The following is a 5201-nucleotide window of genomic DNA, read 5'->3' on the forward strand; positions in this document are numbered from 1 at the left end:
GGCAGAAATTCCTACTCAGCGGGAGGGGTGGGGGGCAGCCCGAGCGGGCCAGAGAGGGTCCAGCCCACGCTGCACCTGGGCTGGGACTGGTCCCGCTGGCGCAGGGTAGCAGGAAGCTCTCCACACACTCACCGGACCTGGGCTAGGACTGGGTCTAGAAACATGTGTTTTTGTGTTGCTTTGTTTTGTCTTTGTCCTTCTTATTTGTTTTTATTTTTTCTATTTATTTATTTTGTTTTCATGTTCTATTATCTTTAACTAAACAAAGACCTCTGTAACACGTCATTAGAAACGAAACACTGCTCTGTTTGGCTGCTAACCTCTTATCTCTCTCTTCAGCAATGGCAAAGTACATTCCTTTTCCTAGTGGAAGAGAAATCCATGGCTTGCTGCCTTTGCCAATGACAAAGATGTTGGAGAGATGGGTGGCAAAGCTCTTGCCATTGGCATCTTTCATATGAGCCACATCAAAGGAGCCAGGGTACTTCTCTCTGTTGGTGATCACTCCAATTCTTTCCAAGTTAGCACCTCTGGTCACCATACACAGGTTTCATCAAGTGTCAAACTTGATGAAATTGGTGATCTTGCCAGATGCCAAATCCATCTGGATGATGTCATTGACCTTGATGAGAGAGTCAGGGTAACGAATGGTATGAGCAACCTGGATCACCAGATGAGGGATCCCTTCTGTGCCCACAAAGATCTTCCTCACTTTGCACAACTTGTACTTGACTTCCTCAGGTGTAATCCGAAGAACAAAGCAATTGTTGGTGTCGTAGATCAGATGGAAATGCTGTCCTCTCTTGTCAATGTTGACGACATCCATAAGCTAGCAGGTTAAGTTATATCAGTTTGGACTTTGCCATGGATCTTAAGGAAGTGCTGTATGCAAATCTTCTTTACTTCATCTCCTGTCAGAGCATACTTGAGTCTGTTCCTCAGGAAGATGATGCGAGGCAGACATTCTCTCAGCTTACAGGACCTGTGGATGGACGAGGAGCAAACAAACTGGTCAATTTATCCAGCTTCCAGTGTTTTGGAGCTGCTACTCACTTCAGATGCTTCTTGGGACCACGAGCCATGGCTGAGCTCTAGCCAACTTTATTGTCCTCACTCCTGGCTGTGTGGTTCCCAGTGTGGCACTCCGGCTCTTGTGCTTCATATGTGGCCTGTTTTTTTTCTATTTAAAGTAAAAAAAAAATGCATATAACATAATATCTATATGTATATTAAGAACTCAATAAACAGAATTCCTGCTTATTTTCCTCAGATATTTGTTGTTTGCATCACAGTTCTCTTTCCTCAATAAATGACTATGTCATCCATTCAGACCCTAAAAGGAAAAACCAAAACAGAAAACTGGGATATCGTCCTTACTTCTATCACTCTTTCATCTCCTTCATCGCTGAATCTTAGATACATAAAATCAATTAGGTATCAAATTATTTTATTCCTTCTACCATCTTACCCCCTGAATATCTTTTGGATGTATCTTCTCCATGGCTCTTCATTCCCATTGATTGCTTGTGCAATTATGTATCACCGTATATTAACCACAATCGCCTAACTGGTATTTTTCTATTTCTATTTCTGTCCTCCTTTCTTCCATTTTTATTTCAGCCAAAGTTAGGGTTTGTTTTTTTTTACAGTACTGGGGATTGAACTCAGGGCCCTGCACTTGCCAGGCAAGCACTTATTCTACTGAGCTATCTCCCCAGCCCCAAAGTTAGTTTTCTAAACCCCAAAGCTTTATTGTGATACTCACTTGCTTGAAACCTGCTAATGGCTTCCAATTTTCCTTATGCCAAAGGCAAATCTCCTTAAAGCATCTTTCAAGGACCTGGCATCAATAACTTCTACCATTCAATGGTATCTGTCAATTTTGATGTCACTTCTTTTGAGAAGCATTCACTGACTAAGGTCTTAGCTTAACTCATTTCTTAATGAAGTCTGTCATGAATAACCAAACTAGTATACCCTCTCATTTTTTATATATTGTATGCACCCAAGTCTCTCAATATTTGTGTTGTACTTTGTGCACTCTTACCAGTACCAAACATTTACATAGAACTTTCTAAATTCCAGGAATAATTCTAAGAATATTTGATCTACTGTCCAATGTAATCGCCACAACAGTCCTCTAAAGTTGGTACACTTTTTATTCCTATTTTTCGGTAAAGAAAATGAGGCACACAGAGGTAAATTATTTACCCATGGTCATACATCTAATAAGTAAGGAAAACGGTAATTTTAACCTTGCCTGCAGAATCGAGCCTCAACTACTATACTATGAAGCTACGGATTTGTAAAACAAATTACTCAATGGCTTATAATATTGTAGTGATTCTAGACAATAAACTTTACATCTGTGATTACCATTGTATCTTCCAATGCCCAACATGCTGCCAGCAAAAGAAAAAATTCAATATTCAGTAAATATTCAGTAGATCAGTAAATATTTACTGAATGAATAATGATTGGATAACTACTACTTATTGTTATCATTTCCAAAGCCTGCATTAAACATCATCTGATTTATGAAGATTTCTCTGATTTTTACAACAGAGAATCTGATGGTTTCTACAAGTGTTCCCAAATTAACTATGTATAATCAGGCTTGTTCACAAGTCTATAAAATTTCTCAGGATGAAGGACATATAATTTATTCTTGCATTTAGAGTATCCATAGTACCACTAGGTGTTTAATTAATATTAATAAATTAAATGAAAAATTAGTGTTAGACATTTAAGTACATGAAAAATGAGGAACACATAATAAATGAATATATTCCCAAATGAGGACACAAAAATAAATTTCAATCTAATAGGATGAAATTTAATTAGAACAGCTATATTGTGTTGTGCAGGGTTCTAAATAATGAACTACCTCAGAAAGTAAGATGATGATGCTGTGCAACAAAATATGATAAAAGGCTTAATGCTTTTAATCAAGATTGATAAATTCCTTTCTTGTTGATCAGCAATGTTTTGTGGTCAGCAAAACATAAAGAGACTTTAGGTGGTAGCAGAAATTCAGTGTCTAGACTGAGAAAATCAACAGCTACTTTTATTCCACTAAATAACATCCCAACTGGATATACTTGGTTCTGAGCTTCATTCATTATGAAGAAAATTGCTTGATGGGGATAGAGATGATGATTACAGTACTTCATCAGGGTAGGCTTATTTTGGAACACAGGCAGTAATCCCCAGTTTGTCACTTTTATAAGTACAGATTTTCATATTCTTTATTTCTTTGTGCAATTGTAATATGATTAACTGAGATAATATTTGCAAAGAACTTTTCCCAGTGTCTGTCTCACTTTAAAGATATTACCACTAACACACATACATATTTAATGTTTATATCATATCCAATGCTACAGTGTATCTTTTGGTTAGGTCTTATTATCATCCTTTGATGAATTAGAAAATTATTGATAAGAAAGCAGAAGGGATCTCAGGTAAGTGACACTGTGACAATTCAGGATTCTTTTCTTTTTGCTTTCTTTCTTTTCTTTTTTCTTTCTTTTCTTTGTATTTTAGGACAGGGTCTACAGGGTATTCAGACTCTCACTACTAGATCAGACTCATAGTGAATCACCTGTTTACACCCTCCCAAGAGCTGAGATTACAGGTGCGTGCCACCAAGCCCAGTCTTAATTGCTGTCTCAGTGCACCCCAGGGGCAGGATTGACACAGCAGGCCTGGGGATCAAACCTCAGGCCCCTGCACCTGCTTGCAGGTGCTTTAATCCACTGAGGTATTTGACCAGCCCTCAGGGTTTCAAAATAACTTCCATAACCCATGACTTTTCCGCTAAAACATGAGACCCCACTGAAAAATATAAAAATAGTCATCTTTATAAATACATTAGGAGAAAGTCACATATTCTTAATCCTTTAAACTAAAAATGTGCAGCACTTTCAAGAATCATTAGTGTTCATAAGTGAACAAAAATTCTGCTAAACCACAGTTGAAGTGTTTTTATTTTTATTTATTTATTGTTTTCAGAAGACTCTTTTTCAGCCTACTATCTCAAGTATTCAAATAGTACATTTTCAATGCTGGATTGTCCCAAGCTTTTATTCCCACAGTTGTAAAAACACACATTCATGTACATGTATATACACATAAAATTTCCTCTTAAAGGAGTACAGTGAAACCATTAATATGATTACCCTTCTTTTTTAATATTTTTATTGAGAAATAAATAGCAATGATACAATTTCACAACCGATTATTAGTACATTTTCAATAATTAATGCATTGCATATTGTTGTCTTAGTGGTTATTCATTGTGCAAGATGCAGACCTGATATCCTGTCTCAAACACTATTATAACAAATCTCTCTATTCACTGAATTAAGATAATGGAGCTGTATATCTATCCTAACTATTTTGAGTATACAGATACAAAATGATCATCCATTTGTATCCCCATATTTTGGTTAGTTTTGTCAGAGAAGTGCATCCGATTTTCATTTAAATACTGTAGGTGCATGAATTCAGCAAAATATCAAAATATAGTCCAATAGTCCATAATAGCAGTGGGTTTTCCATAAGATTGTCAATGTTCAAAGTTGTTGACTTGAGCATTTTACAGCTCATCATATTAATGTGGCTTTACTTTTTATACTTCATTTTCATACTTCTCTGCTGGATGGTTAAGACCAAGATAAAGCAAGACCTATATAACAAGAAATGTAACTTTTGTATCTGATAAGGTCAGTCAAATCCCTTCAGGATTTAACCTGAAACCCTGTACCTCAGTTTGTAGATCCTTTGTCAGTATCAGCCATGTGGATGAATGACAGCCATTGCTTGACCAATTTGCTTTCTGTGAAAGCCTGAGAGAATGTTTTCTCTCCATATGATTCTCCTTAGGCACACTCTACATCATCAATCCCTTTCCTCTGTGGCTCCAAAATATCCTTGATGAGAAAATTTGGGACACAACTGAGTTACAAGATGTTAAAGTACAGGTTGTCCTATTTCCTGAGTCCTTCTGACCTTGAAAGGTTAGGGCCAAAATGTTGGTTGTCCCTGTAACCCTTCTTTTTCTTTAATTTTTGGTCTGCAAACTTAAGTTGTTAACCCTCCAGAAGAGAAGCTTAATGATATTACCCTTCTTTTAAATATAACAAAACTTAAGTGTAAGTAAGGTTGTGCAATATAACTTGTATAAGGCTACATAAGTA

At 36.7% G+C, this 5201-nt stretch overlaps 1 pseudogene; it reads right to left on the reverse strand.

The window, feature by feature from the left end:
- Window positions 1–238: 238 nt before the first annotated feature.
- LOC101570520 lies at window positions 239–1092 on the reverse strand (annotated as a pseudogene).
- Window positions 1093–5201: the final 4109 nt, after the last annotated feature.

This window comes from Octodon degus, unplaced genomic scaffold, assembly GCF_000260255.1.
Source record: "Octodon degus isolate 3935 unplaced genomic scaffold, OctDeg1.0 scaffold00201, whole genome shotgun sequence".
Lineage (NCBI taxonomy): Eukaryota > Metazoa > Chordata > Mammalia > Rodentia > Octodontidae > Octodon > Octodon degus.